We start from the raw sequence: 15,715 nt of genomic DNA, 5'->3' as shown, positions 1-15,715 counted from the left end.
AAAGTACCTTTTTAAACCTCTAAATTTTCAGTCCTAACTTTCTTCATAGCATTTTTGTTTCAGCAAGGCACTTAGGTATAGATGTCAGTGAGAGGAATCAATACTGTTATTCACTTTCTTTCAGTTGGTCTGTGAAATGAGCAATGTGAAAACATGTATTGGCGCACCGCCAATTTCCATTAAAAACTGAGTCTGGTTACATTTTTATTTCACTTTCAATAGCTTCTCTTCATCTTTAAGTAGTGAGTACTGTACTCATGGCTGCATACTCTGGGAAATCCCTCGCAATTCCATCCACAGAGAGAACAAAATAGCCCTACTTACTTCAGAGCAGATCTATGCACCCTTGAAAGTGATACAGACTTGATTTGTAGGCATAAGTGCCTCTTCACATCGCTCAGGGGCTGCAGGGTTTGCCATGCAGGAGAGTCAAAGCTGCATCAAGAATGTTCCCTGAACGCCAAAAGTCAAAAGAAAAGACAACACATGAGAAAAAAACTAACGCAACTCTACTGCATTAGCTGTCACGCTTACTTAAGAAGCATTTTTGCTCAATATTTTTTTTTTTGTTTTTTAAGCAGCTTTTTCAGTTACTAGATAAAAGAGTGAGAAAAAAAATCACAAGTTTATATACAATTAGCAAAGTCACTAGTCATCACAAGGCTTGACAAATCAAATTTTTTCATTCTCTCCCACTCATGTTTAGTACTTCTATGTAAACTACAGCAGATTTAGAAGGATAGCTTTTTTTTTTTTTTTTTTTTTTTTTTTTGTGAAGTAGTTCAACTATTAGAGTACCATTAAAGTGACAAAAATTCTCTTTTGCCTTAGCTAAGCTACACACCAGTATTAAAGCAATACATTCAGTGAAGCAGGGGGGAAGCCTCCCTCTTTCTCTGCAGATTCTGAAAAGAAGCATAAAGAAAGGGATTTACACACACGAGAGAAAATACTTGCTGAGAAGGATCTTTTCTGAACAATTTTTCCTCTCTCTTTCACCGAATTTTGCTTCCTAGGACCCTGAGCCTCTGTCTTATATGTAGGGTCTACATACAGCATGTCACTGAACATCAAGCTGTTGATCCCACTAAAATGGAAGTACCATTTAGGAAGCTTAATGTCATTGGACATTCTAAACTCTTTTAATGTGGCCTAAGCTCCTAATCTCAAGCATTCTCCTTCAGGAATTCAGTCTCACAATTCAGTCTTTAACTCATAGCTATGATCATACCAACAGTTACTAAATGTTTCTGTGACACCATTCATAAGCATAACACCTCATTACCTCATTTTTCAGGAGTTGCCCTGGAGAAACGCAGCATCTGTAGGTTTCTCAGTCACTCTGAGAGCAGCACAAGTGGGGCCCCTTCAAAGTGACACGTTTTGCTACTGCAGGCAACATTTCCTCAGTGGCAATACTGAAAGAAGCAGCTGCCATTGTCACCGCCTATCATCTGCTTTAACAAATAGTCGGGAACCACTGCCAGGATTAATCCCTCTCCTGACTGAAATTGATGTCGTAACATGTACAATGAGTCTTCTCCTTGAGCAGCTTTTTCTATTTATCTCTATTTTTTGCTACAGAAGCCATGTCAATGCAAGCAAGGGTTCATGTGGAAGAATGAATGTGCTCCGATTATGCATATCACATCTGACAGCCTTTCAGAGGCACTTTCTGGGTCGGCATGCTCCATTATTCTCCAAATGTCACAAAAAGGTATTTAAATCAACAGGCTGAAGAGCAGGGATTAACAAGCACAGGAACACAGACATCAGAGCACTCAGTGACATGATATTAAATACTGTAAGCCATGTCTCCACCGGTCCTCTCTGTGACAACAGTTGGGAAGCATGCAAGCAATGCTTGTTCAGGGCAGGAGATGTAGATGCCAACAGGGCCCATCCTGAACACAAACTTTTTTTATGACTATTTTCACATTGGTTCACGCTGCTGGAGCATCCATCAGCCCCTTTCCAGGCAATAGACCTCACATACAACAGCAGTGAAGCCACCGACAGCCACAGAAGGAACCCGAGGGCTCCTCAGGTCCAAGGCTGCCAATGAAGGCCTTCTACCACCAGGCACAGGAAGACATAGTGTAAACTGGTACACAGCAGCCCCATAGTTCTTCCCATTTCCTCTTGGTATTTCTCCTATGTCCCTCTCTGTTTTCTCCCATGAGCATCCCATCTTGTGCAATTTGCAGAAGAATCACAGAATCACCAAGGTTGGAAAAGACCTTCAAGATCATCTAGTCCAACCATCCACCTATCACCAACAGCACTCACTAAACCACGTCCCTCAATACAAAGTCCAAATATTCCTTGAACACCTCTAGGGTCAGTGAATCCACCACCTCCCTGAGCAGCTCCTTGACCATTCTTTCAGAAAAGTGGTATTTCCTAACGTCCAGCCTAAATCTCTCCTGGCATAGCTTGAAGCCATTCCCTCTAGTTCTAACACTAGTTACACGAAAGAAAAGGCCAACCCCCAGCTCACTACAACCTCCCTTCAGGTAGTTATAGAGAGCAATAAGGTCTCCTCTGAGCCTCCTTTTCTCCAGACTGAACAATCCCAGCTCCTTTAGCTGCTCTTCGTAAGGCCTATGCTCCAGACAGAATCATGATGTTCAGAAACATTCTTCCCTACCTCTTCCCTTGCAAACACAGTGTGTGTTTGCACTCTCCTCAAACTCATCTTAGAATCATAGAATCATTAACGTTGGAAAAGACCACTGAGCTCATCTAACCCAACAGCCAATTCATCATCCAGTAAACTGTCACTCAGTACTACGTGTGCTGAGCCCAGAGCTGTGCCTGTGCACCTTGCTTCTCTCACTATGCTTGTGACAATCCTTGAGTCTGTCTGAGTCAGCTACTGCTTTTAGTTGTTTCTGGTGAACAGCGACCGTGTTGAACTTATGCTGTCAAATAGCACCACAGCTCTCCCTCATTCTTCCACAAGTCCAAAGAGTGGATATACGCAGGATCCACCATCACCTTACCCAAAAGCTTCCTTCCAGTGTACCCTTTTTTTTTTTTAATGTACTCCCACAGAACACAAAAGCCTAAAGATCTATTACAGCAGGAGACCCATAGCAACACTTAAAAAGAAAATGGCTGTTGTTTCTCTAGCTTAAAATGCAGAATATGACTAGATTCCTGTGTACACCCAATGACTCACCCAGTTCTTGGTAAGGACTGGAAGCAATGGATAAAGGCACTCATGGAGCAATTAGAATTATCAGTGAGTAAACTGTCCAGCTGCAGCATGCAGCCTCCTCTGTGCAACAACAGGGCTCGGTTCTTCCCCATGCACTACAGACCCCATCATCCTGCATCTGGCATCTGCACTGCCTGCCACAGTAAGAGCGCTTACATTTGTTTTATTTCTAGGCATCAGGCTTGCCATTGTTAACTACTGTCACTAGTCGATTAGACACTAAGCAGTTCCAAAAATATCAGTTTGGGGTAATAATTTTCTCTCAGGTGAAATCTGGTATCTTGAAAAATAATGACACGTGTCTATGCTTATATATTTTGAAATATTAGCACCCAGAATTATTTCAGCAACAATTCTCACATCTTGCAGGGTTGAAATTAATCATTTAGAGTTCAGCCTGTTCAAAGATTTTAGTTATATATTTACTTTTTAACTGTCACACCTTTTCTCACAGCTTTGAAGATGCTGTAACTTAAAACTTCCTAAAAATGTATCAAGTGATTGATTGCTGGTACCAGCTCAGAGATTCACTCATCCAGTAATTATTTGGCAACTTTCAAATACCATTGAAGTGCCTTCATTAGAGCCTTTACCTCAACCATTGCTCAGGTAACCCATCTTCATTTTTCTAGGGAAAAAACAAACAAACAAACAAACAGACAAAAACTTTACCTGTTTTCCTGGGGGGGGGGGGGGGGGGGGGGAGGGGAGTATGGACTTAAAATGTACAGCATTACAGTAGGCAATACCTTCAGAGGATTATAAAGCTGTAATGGCATTTTGGATATTTAGCTAGGATTGGAGTTACTTGCTCTCCTTCTGTATAGGAGTGAAGAATAAAAGAAAAAAGATCTCCCTGCAGTGCTTGCTATGAATCCTCACACTGACACGTGTGTGAAGTCCTATAGTGTTTGGTCATATAAAGGAAACAGAATTAATCTTTAAATGTAGTTGTTGGGCCTTATCTAGAATCTACACTTTTCAGCAAACTAGCTAACATTCAAAGAAAGAAATAATCAAAACTCCAAGCCCAGTCTCTCTGCCTTACTGCTATGAACACATGATTTTTGGTGCACCGTAGTCTTATGTTTAGGCTGATTAATATATTTTTTTTCTTTCTTTGACAAGAAACTTCTTTGATCTCTTTTACTCAAATGTGGACTATGTGACAATGACTAGATGGTTGGATGCAGTTCTCGAGTTCCCTCTTCATTTTCAGGCAAGTTAAAACTGCAACCACGTTAAGAGTTTATGTTCTAGCAAACCTATCTACTAGGAAGTGATTTTTCAGTGTTAATCCAACAATTGTAAAATGCCATATTTTAGTACGTATATCTATATTAACAACTGCTAATGAGATATGCTTCTACTGAGAAGTCAGGATGAAAGATCCCCACAATACCACCTTCTCAACTTTATTACATACCTCAAGTTAGCAGTCCTGAGGAAAATTTATTTGCATTGATAAAGATCACTCACAACCATAGACATATCATAGAATCATTGAATCACAAGGTTGGAAATAACCTATAAGATCATCTAGTCCAACTGTCTTCTCATTACCATTGCTACCACAAGCTACTAAACCATATCTCACAGCTCCTTATCCAGATGCCTCTTGAACAGTCCAGGGACGGCGACTCCACCACCTCTCTGGGCAGCCATTCCAGTGCCTGACCACTCTCTAAGAGAAAAAGTTTTTTCTCATGTCCAACCTAAACCTCCTTTGGTACAACTTGCGGCCATTTCCCCGGATCCTGTTTTTGCCTGTGAGAAGAGGCTGAACCCCTCGTCATCACAACCTCACTTCAGGAGGTAGTAGAGAGCAAAATTGGAGAGCCCAATGTGCTTCCACACGTGCTCTGAAGATTTATGAAGACAGTGAACTTCCAAGTACTCAGGTCACCCTCAAAAGATTTATAGGTCAGGATAGTTCAGAAGAACAGTGAACTGTGGGTCTTCAGAGACTCTGTGTCTGCTCATGGAAAACAGGCATCACAAGCAAATAAATTTTATAGTTTTAAGCTTCATTCTGAGAAAACGACTGTCAGGAGTGTTGAATCAAAATGTAGAAATACAGAAAAATACCGGCAGTCCTTTGGAAAAGCTTTGAAGGTGGAATTGGTAATTTGGGTGGTTTTCAGGGTGAGCAGCTCAGAGCTGGCAGAATAGCTCCTCCTCCTCCCAGGCCACTTAAAGATAAGGTCAGGGTTGCAGCTTCACCCTTCTATAACCTTCTGGATATTAGAATAATGAGAGTTGGGTTCCCATCTCAAGGTCTGATCTGCTCCTTCTAAACATTCATAAATCAGCCTCTGGGACTGAAGCTCTTTGTCACTTAGAAAATATTTATGGGTTGGAGACATGTTTCAGGTACATGAGATATCTCAGAAAAAATTAAGCTGTTCACATAGACATAGATATTCTGCAGAAGGCAAGGTATCAAGGACTGCATAGTTTAGCTTTTCATTAGGTATTTGAATTTGAAATGTTCATTTGAAGCAGCCATGCTTTTGCAAATGTTGCCTTTGTTCTATGTTTCTTTATCATTGGATTATTCAAAAACACCATCCTTCACAGATAAGCCTAATCTGCTTTTATGTGTTGAAGCAACAGAGGTGGAGTAGTCATGAGCAGAGTTTGATTAAAATAGAAAATGGTGCCAAGTTACAGAAAAATTAAATGCAGTAGTTGATATTTTGTTTTCACTGTAATAAAAAGGCAAATGCAATTTACCAGAAATTGTTGTTCACCACAAAAAGTGTATGCTATTATGCACCAATTGACAGTGGTGAATTTAAATATTCAGTACAGTGGAGAACTGATGTAAAAATAATCCTATATTTCTCTTTCTCCTCATTCAGCAAATCAGGTGTAGTGTCTTCAACATAAATCAGAAAATACATTTCAGCACTTAAAACCGGTTTTAAGCAGTTCTCATTCTTCCTGAATTCTTTGCCTATGTCTTAGCGGAAATAAGTCACATTCTTAAGCTGCTGCAATAATCCCCAAGAAAAAAAACAGGGAAAAATTAATGGGATAAGGTACCTTATGAGTAAGATTTTGGCAACGCAAATGTAGTATCTCTGTCCTTTACGCCAGTGTTTAGATTTATAGCTGTCAAAATCAAATAAAAATAGTGGGGTTTTCTTTGTTAAAAATGTGTGTTACATTTTATAAAAAGCACATTAAAAAAAAAAAGTAATGCCAATCTGTGCAAGGAAAAAATACCTCAAACCGCAAAATAATTAAGTGTTCTCCAGTAGATTTTGGAAGAGACCTCAGGAAAGGAAGAAGGCAAAACATTCAGAGGAGTACAAAGACAGACAACCTGTCCTGTTTATAGACATAACCACCCTTTACATCTGCAGCTCCTCAGATTCCCCTTGTAGCTAGGGAAGACACACCATCTCCCTCCTGGACAGGAAGACTTGACAAAGTGGAAACATGTCAGACTTAATAACATTGGAAAAAATTGCATGGATTGGGCATGGGAGTGCTTGAAAGGAACCTTGGGGCAGCACCAATAACAACTTCTCTAATTCTTATTGACTTCTTCCCCCTGCCATGTTCCTCTCCTTCAAGCCCCTTGAGATTATACAACCCTCTGAGACATACATTATCATCCCTTTGGCCCTAGTTTTGCTCTCCTAATATTTCTTTTTTGTTACTTACTGTTTGATTATCTTGATAACACCCCCGTCCCTCCCCAAAGCAATTTGCTAACCCTCTATTTTTATTGTTTACAAGATTTGACCACTGTTCACAACATTATCTTGTTGTTGCAGCCATAAAATGAGGTTAGACTGGGAAACATGGACACTGCTTTCTCCCTGTTTTCAAGAAAGTTAATCAGTTCCTTTTATTTGTTTTGTTTGTGCAAATACATGGCCAGGGTAGGCTACTCTCTTCGTATTTTTTGCTTTTGATATCAGGAAATTCTCACACTGTGGTTCTGACCTACACAATCAGGGCAGGCTTTTTGTCTACATGCCTCAACAAAGTTGTAGTTCATCCTTTTCTACTTACAGGTCTTTCTGATCTTGTGAAAAAAAGACGAGTTACTTTTCCAAATAAATGGTATTTCACTGACATTAATCCTACTGCAGCATGGGTAAACTTGTCTCCTATCCCCAGCAGAACATGGATAATTGCAAACAATTTTAGTTTTATGGGAAGCCCAATAATGCATCTGCAAGCCCTCTTTTGCAAGAAACCTGAGAAAAAATAGACACAATTTTAAAGTTGCAAATTTAAGTATATTCAAAATAACCTGCACCTCACTGACTTGTCTTGATTTATTGAGAATTATACTCCCTTACAAGAAAACCGCATCATATTTTGGAAGTTTGTTTGTTTAGCTGTTGCTTTCTTTAAATTAATTGGTGAAATACAATTGAGAGTACATCTTAAAAATGGTCCAGAACTGATTTCCCTCTTTCTATAGCTCTTACATGTATAATGAACTTGCAGGGAAACTTACCCACTCTGGACACTATGCATTCTTTTAATGAAATAGGACTAAATAGTAAAATCAAGAACATACACAAGGATCCTTGTGCAATCTTAGAGGTATCAAGTTAAATTTAAAGATACACATCTACTATCTTGAAAGAAATACTTTTGGGGAATTTATCTTGACTAAGAAGAAGAAAAAAAAAACACTAGAAATACATAATGCTTTATATAGATGTCTGTGTGCATATGTTTGGGTGCACAGTCACGCATCTTAAAAAGGCACACAGCTCAGGGGCTTTTTGGTTACTTGATTTTAATCTGTTCCAAATTGTGGTCCTCAAATTGTGTTTCCTATAATTTCTTTCAGCCAAGCTATAACTCACTATATTTGGAAACTCTAAATCTTCCTGATCTTACTTTGGGTTTTGGATATGATTATTAAAATAGACTTCGAACCATTTTAGTAACACAACCACACGAACCAAGCCAAACTTTCAAGAGTTAAGAAAAATGTAACAGCTTAATTTTTGAAGTGGAACAGCTATAAAACCCCCATGAAGATTTGCCTTTTTTATTTCAATACAAATATCTTAGGTTTTATGACCTTATTAAAAAAAAAACCCACAAGAATTTAATTGTTCTTTTTACACTGTGTTTGTGCCCTTTACATCATATCTCCTACTACTAATAACTAATGAGGATAGTAATTACTTAACAGATGGTAAAAGTGCTTTAATTGCTTTTAAGGACTACTGAGCTTGGCTGTATTTGGGGAGCATTAACTTCTGTGACTTTTCATCTTCCTCAGCTCATTCCAAGTTTGTTCAGCCATCATTAAACATTGAAAGGACTGAGCTTTTTTCTCCAGCACCACCAAATGGGAGGCTATAACATGCGGCTGCAGTCCATTGTTATTTCAGACATATATCTTTTGTGAGGTGGCTCTTGGCATTGAGAAAGTAGTACCCTTCCCTTTTCTCCTCAGTCCTATCACCATGTCACGTTATGCAGTCCAGGGCACCCAACCTTTAGTTACCAGAGCTGCATCTCTCTCCTTTTCCACAGCAAAGAACTATCAGATCTTTAAGAGGAGGCTAGGGGAAAAAATGTAAAGCCTCAAAACTAAATGGGCTGAAGCCTCATTAACATCTTACAATGCATTTACATTATCACCTGAGTAACACAGGCAACAGAAATTTTCAAATCAGAGGAAAGAAATTCACAGTCAACACAAACACAGTGACGCTCTTTGGACTTACCTTGCTCTTCAAATAAATTGCACACTAACCACAGGAAATGCTGGCCTAATTAGTCAAGCTGCACTACAAACCACCACCAATTCTGCTGAATGCTTCTTCAGATCTAGTGTTTGTCCTTCTGGATTTGTATGTGAATTTGGACAAGGAGCTGCAGCAAAAGATTAAATAAAAAGACTCAAAAATAGCAAAGGATATGTCTAGAGACACATCATTCTATCTCGTAATTGTAGCTAAAATAAATTATATGGGTCTTGCTTTTTGCAAAATCTGAAATTATAAATAAGGAAGAGTGATTTCATCAAATTCAGGCTCAACTGCCTTCTTACTTATAACTAAGGTTACAATTAAGTCATGCATTTTTATTTGGTATAAGGAATTGTACAGCAAATATCAGATGTGCAAATTCGGGTTAAGTATGCCCAGAAGTATGATTCATTATTAAAAATAAATGTTTACATCAGATTTGTTACTTGAAATAAAATAGGTAAATAATTGGATGCGGCCCTGGGCAGACTGTGTGCTTGATGCGGTGGTTGGCAATCCTGCTAATGGCAGAGGGATTGCAACTGGATGACCTTTGAGGTCCCTTCCAACTCAAGCAATTCAATGATTATATGATTACAGACATATTATAAGGTGTAAGTCATTACGTTTTTATTTCAAGTATAAAATGTAAAGGTTTGATTGCCTTTTGGGAGGAATTCAGAGTCAGCCAGGAGTAGAGACAGACAGCAAACTCCCTCTCTCCTTTTGCTGAGTGATGACCCATTGCTCTCCATTTATTGGTGAGCATTTACAGAAGGTAGCCATTCAATGACTGTATGGGAGGCAGCAGCGTTGCCATCTCCTGCGATGTTTAGCCAGTTTTCTAATACTAAAAAACAGTTCTCGGAGTCATAAGGGACATTTTCTCATGATAAAATGCCCATTTTCAGTTTTACCAGTTCTTGGAAAGACTGAGAAAAATATAGTATAAATAATTAACAACGGGAATGCAGAATAAATCAACATTTATGGTTTTTCAATGTTTCAATATTTATCAGGGCCCAAATTCTACTTTTCAATGTTTGCCTACCATCCCGGAAAATGTTTCCTCGGGCTTTTTAGATTGATGGCACCTTTCACCAAACATTTAAATCCCCAAGCTCCAGGACTGTGACTGCAACCATTCAGCAAGACCCCAGGGCTTAGCCCAAGCAGATCTTGTCAGAGTAAGCGGTTGACTTCTGCTAATTTTCCTCCATGTACCTCTGAGTTCCTCCGAGTGCAGATATAAACTGTCCATTTATATGCACTGAATCTGAACACCTCCTCTAACACTGCAATTTTATTTTTCATTGAGAAGAAAATGATAGTTATTTGCCCAATGAAAACCCGAACATGACCTGCAACTTGCATTTTGTTCAATAATCTCCAGTACATTCGGTAAACTGCTGTTCTGAGTGTATTATGTTCAAACATAGAGAGAATAATTATAATCATCACCATAAAAAGAAGGACTTGGTAGGTATTAATTTTTTATGCACTAGGCACTTCCTTTGCAATTCTGTTGTCATCTGGCATCATTGTCCCATAAATACAGAGTGCAGCCTGAAACAGCTCTGCCTTGTTTTGTAACATGGTTCCTTAGGAGTTAGAAAGTTTAAGTGGATATAGCTGATTGTAGAGACATTAACATTTAGCACAGATATTATGATGAAAGATAAAATCTAAAAACTTTTAAAATAGAGCTGCACAGTTTAATAAATTCATAGAATCATTTGAGTTGGAAGGTAACCGTAAATGCCATCTAGTCCAACTCCCCTGCGGCAAACAGGAACACCTACAGCTACATCATTTGCTCAGTTTGGTTTAGCCTCACCCTGAGTGTCTCCAGGAACAAAATACCCACCACCTCTCTGCGCAACCTGTGCCAGTGCCTCACCACCCTTGTTGTAAAAAACTTCCTCCTTATATCCAATCTAAACTTTCCCTTTTTTAATATGAAACCATTTCCCCTTGCCCAAAAAAATTGTTTTGAACAAGGAGAATCCTTGATTATTTTACACACCAACTTAGGCTAGGCTTTACATGAGCTTGTAGAGGCTTGGGGGAAAAAAAAAAAAAAAAAAAAAAAAAAAAAAAAAAAAAAAGGAAGACTGAGATATGTGTATATGTACGTATATGCCAAATGAATAAAACCAGAAAAAATAGGAAAAAAAAAAAAAAAAAGATAAGGAATAATGACTCAACTGGGGAGACACTAGGAGGAAGACCAAGCCCTCTTTTGCCTAGTTTTTCTTTCCTGCTTCATAGCAATGGATCCTCACATGCTGCACAGGATTCCCTGCTCTAGTGAACTCTTGGATTTGGCTTGGGTTTTCCTAAACATGAACAAAACACTACAGAGCATGACAAACTGGTGTTCACAGTTACTGCGATGTTTCCAAAACTGCATGCACTACTCTTTAGAAACAGGTAAATACAGAAGCTGAGCTCTGGGCTGTTTCTGCAGAAAGGAAAGCTGTTCTTACAGTCTCCCAGCTAGTTGCAGCTGGGGTGCATCTCTCTCCCTAGCTGCCAAACCCCTCCTCCAACTCTCCCCACTTAACTATCTTCTCTTCCAGGCCAAGTCGCTCAAAAAAGCGTCCTTGCATGGAGGACTGTGCGGCAGAGATAACTGAGCCCTCCTCTGCATAGGCCAGCGGCTAAGCTGGGCTTTGGAGGGGTGAGCCAAGTCCAAATATACAGATCCAGGAAACATCCTTGCACGAAGAGCAAAGGAGAGCAGCAGTGAGGATTCCTCACAAAAATTCTCTTTTGAAATTCTCTTACTCTTTTTTTTTTTTTTTTTAAATCTCACAAATAAATATTTTTCCATTTTAATATACCACTGAATTAAGTGAAATTGCATCATGAGACACACTATTCATTAAAAAGTGAAACAGAAAATGAATCCTCTTCCCATCTGGAAAAGTGCAAAAGGTGCATTACTGGAACTTTCAGCTCCCCTCCTCAGCAATGAGCAGTGACACACTGTCCATACTTAGAAACACAGGAAACAATACATGTTCATTAGGCGTTATGTACTTTTTTCTATCTTCCTTTAGAAAAAAAAAAACAAAAACAAAACCATTACGTTCTTTCAAGTCCTCCAGAATCACTAAAAGCAACCACTTTGCAGGAGGCTTTCTAAAACTTGCAGAATTAAAACCGTGAACAGTCTATCACCTTACTTACACTACATGATTTCCAGACCCAGCAAGTACTCTAAGCTCACTCATAGCAAACCACAGATTTACTGTAATTCTGAGAGCCCCGGGTTGGAGCCATTTCAGACACAAAGCACAATCAATCATCCTGAAGCATTTCAGGCTTTTCATTCTTGATAAATGTAAAACACAGAAAGGGTAAAAAAAGAAACACCTACAGTTTAATTAAGGGCTGAAAGTCACAGGTATCTTCTGATATTTGAACAAAATTTTAAATAACAAAATTTTAAATTTTATTTGTGTGTGTTATCACACATCTTCCAGTAGAATGCTTCCATGGTTCTAAGCTAACATGTTTTTTGTCTTTATCTTATTTATTTTTATTGAAACAGTAAAATTAATACTTTTCTCACAGCCTCTAGATACTCAAGAACAAAACTATACAAAAACTCCCTTATGTTAAAACAATCACTGCAGCAAGATCTCTGAATCTGCAATTATAAAGAACATTTATATTCAGAAAGCAAAGTAAGCATGTTTGCCTTACTAAAGGTGACAGCAAATCGGTCTGGGAAAAGGGGAAAAAAAATGAGTTCAAGAAAACATTAGTAGATAACACACACTCACATCAGCCATCCTGCTACAACTGCTTAAAGCAGTGCCAGAAGTCACGTCTGAGTTAGTGGCAGAGAAGGTGAGAGGAAAATTGACCATGCTCAGCATCCTTTTACTCATCAAGCATTTTCAAAGCAAACTCTGATTTACTGTCATCCTTCCAAGGACATCAGGGAAAGGAGAGAGAAGAGAGCTCACCCTAATGAGGAGCTGATTTGCACCTGAGATCTTGGAGGGGGTGGGAAGGGAGTGGTTCTGATGCAGAAATACCAGTAAAGAGCAGATATGGTCTTTGGGGAACACATGTATCCTGATGGAGAAGGAAAAGAAATTTCAAGACTTCCACAGACCCTGAAGTATTTGTTCTGAAGTTTCTAACTCTGTTTGCATTCATCCTTCAGAGATATCTGCTTGGGCTAACGCATGCAGATCTGGTTTATCACTTCAACAGTTTAGCAGAAACTTGCTCCAGTGGCACAACAGTGATTGGAGTACAAGAATGGCTGCTCCCAATATCGGTAGAACAACTCAACGAGTGGATCAGGAAGAACTGAATTGATCTTAAGTTCTTTGGTCCATTGTCCCTTCTGGAGTCAATGCAAAGAAATATGTTCCACATCAGTTACCATGAAGCTTGCAAAGCACATCTTGTGATTTGTTCTTATGCTGCAAGGATATTTCTAGACTGCATCCAGACTCATTTCAGCTTCTTGGCTGCTTGCACAGGGGATGGAGCAGCATACCTATTTGAACAGCTTTCTGGGGAAAGAAAAGCAGGAGGGCAAAGGCGCACACAGCCATCAGCTGTCTATCAGGGACAGCAGCTGCTTAGTATTAGCTTTTGCTCTGCGCTAAGCTCAGAGCATCTGGCAGCAAGAGGGAGCAGCAAGAACACGATCCAGCTCCCACATCAGCCTGCTTCATCCAGAGATTTTGCAGGAAGGAGTAGGTGGGAAGCTGGACAGAGCCTCAAAACTCCCAGGTATCCACAAGGGAACTCATTCACTACTAACCATGTATCTGGGAATAATTTCTGTTCTGACTGGTTCAATATAGAACAAACTCTACAGGCATTTTCCATAATGTAATAGGTTTGCTTTCATAACTGATGCATCTGTGGAAAGGTATCTAGTCTGTAGAGAAGCACCAAGTGGTACTGTGAAAGTACTGCAAATGCTTGTGAACCCAAAACTCTGACAGAAGATCTGAAAAACCTTGGAAATAAACACAGCATTTACTTATTATCACAACAACCCTCATAAAGAAGAGGCCATGAAGCTTCTGCAGAATAGCAGGCTAGGCAGAAGAAAAAGGTGATGGTAGTAATGTCTGTGCTTCTTCTACTTCTTATAGTGTATTTATTTATTAACTTGTCTCCACTCTAATGGAAGAAAAAATAATTAGAAAGAAGAAAGAAATTAAATCCAAATATGTTCATTAGCCTGCAGCTGGGATTCTGACAGTCTGGTGCTTAAATCTACATGATGCTTTGAGGAGCTCTAGAGTACCTCCAGCATCTGCAATTCTGAGGATAAATGAACAGCCTGAACTGAAATAGATGTTCTTGAAATAAAACTAAGTCACAATATTATGAGTTTACACTCTTTTTTTCCCCTTTTTTCATTTTATATGGGTAAATTGACCAAAACATATAGAAGCAGGTGGCTATTTCTTCTGTTTTTTTTTTTTTGTTGTTGTTATTTTTGTTGTTGTTGTTTAATGCTAAAACTTTGAGAAAAAAAGTTAAGCATACAAAGTTATTGTGGCCTTGTGTACGAACAACATCTTGATTCTTGAATTGCATATACCTGCGCTTACATTTAAGCAAGAAATCCTTTTGAATCTTTATGATTCAAAATAGCAAGCATTTTGGAATGAAATAATTTTTTTATTTATAAACATAGCCCTACATGTAGTATTATACCTCATGGTCTAAATCTGTACAATTAGTATTACCTGTCCTATTAAAAAGTAATCAGTTTTTCATTGGCAATATTCTGGTCTAAAATTATTTGCTGATGCTGTGTTCATATATTTATATAGATATATCAATATATTGGAGAAACTGTTCAACTTTGGATGAGGATTTCTTACCATAAGAAAAGGAACCTGTAAACCTGTAAACTGAAAAAAACAGTGATCTCTGAGAAATGGATCAGACAAATTTCTTTAAAGCTCAGTGGTTACAAAGTTAGTTTTGGCTTTTTTTAATCCCTGGAAATCCATCTTCTCCAGCAGTTTCGTAATAATAAGTTAGAAGAGATTTTCTTATTCATACAAAGCGCCTGTGGGAAAAAATCCTGCTTAATTCTTCACAGCAAATCTTTGAGTACAAACTTCCACAGAGTCACTTTAAGTTGCTCCGAAAACTGGAAATGATGTTTTGGTTACAGCTTACAGATGGGCACTGCTTTAGAAAGATCCTATAAGTAGATAGAGACAAATCTTATTAAGTCAAATCTCTTCATTTCCGCCCTTATTCTTCAGTATGTTTTGAATATGATTTCAAGAAAGATGATATCTGAACTCTGAACTTTCAAAGCAATGAGAAAGACATGTGCCACTTAAATCTTCTTTTATTCCTAGAATATGTTTTTAGATCTGGAAATACAAACTGTGTCAAGTTCCAGGGTAAGAGCAGAGAGAGGGGCACAGGAGATAACCAAAGGAATTTGGAGTTTCACACTGCTGGTAATATGAGTATCATCTGCCCCATTAAACAGCGGCTACAGTTTCTTTGAGCAACATTACTGTTATCCAGCTGCCTTTAATGCTCAGTTTAGGAAAATGAACTACCATGTGGCTGACAGATGTTTGACTCGAATAATGTATTATGATCTAGTGGAAATGTCAGATAACATTCTTCACCCATTTGCTTAAGGTTCTTTTTCCTCATTCAAAATGTAAAGTGCAACATCTTGTAGGTCTATGAGTAAAACTCACTTTTGGATTAAAATTATATCCACTTA

General features: G+C 38.6%; 1 long non-coding RNA gene across 2 annotated transcripts in view; it reads right to left on the bottom strand.

Moving 5' to 3' along the window:
• Window positions 1-15,715, bottom strand: part of LOC128080423 (uncharacterized) — a 35,974-nt gene that overhangs the window by 4,963 nt on the left and 15,296 nt on the right. The window contains exons 4-5 of one of the 2 annotated variants that reach the window (XR_008206671.1): window positions 8,941-9,088; window positions 325-435 (exon numbers count right to left, since the gene is read on the bottom strand). This is a non-coding gene — a long non-coding RNA (uncharacterized LOC128080423). Of the gene's footprint in view, window positions 1-324; window positions 436-5,690; window positions 6,341-8,940; window positions 9,089-15,715 lie in introns of those variants that run through there. The other variant, XR_008206670.1, reaches the window with a different exon arrangement.

Source organism: Tympanuchus pallidicinctus, unplaced genomic scaffold, assembly GCF_026119805.1.
Source record: "Tympanuchus pallidicinctus isolate F22 unplaced genomic scaffold, pur_lepc_1.0 scaffold2, whole genome shotgun sequence".
Taxonomy (NCBI): Eukaryota; Metazoa; Chordata; class Aves; order Galliformes; family Phasianidae; genus Tympanuchus; species Tympanuchus pallidicinctus.
Note: the sequence above shows the minus strand (reverse complement) of the source record. Positions and strands in the feature narration are given on the sequence as shown.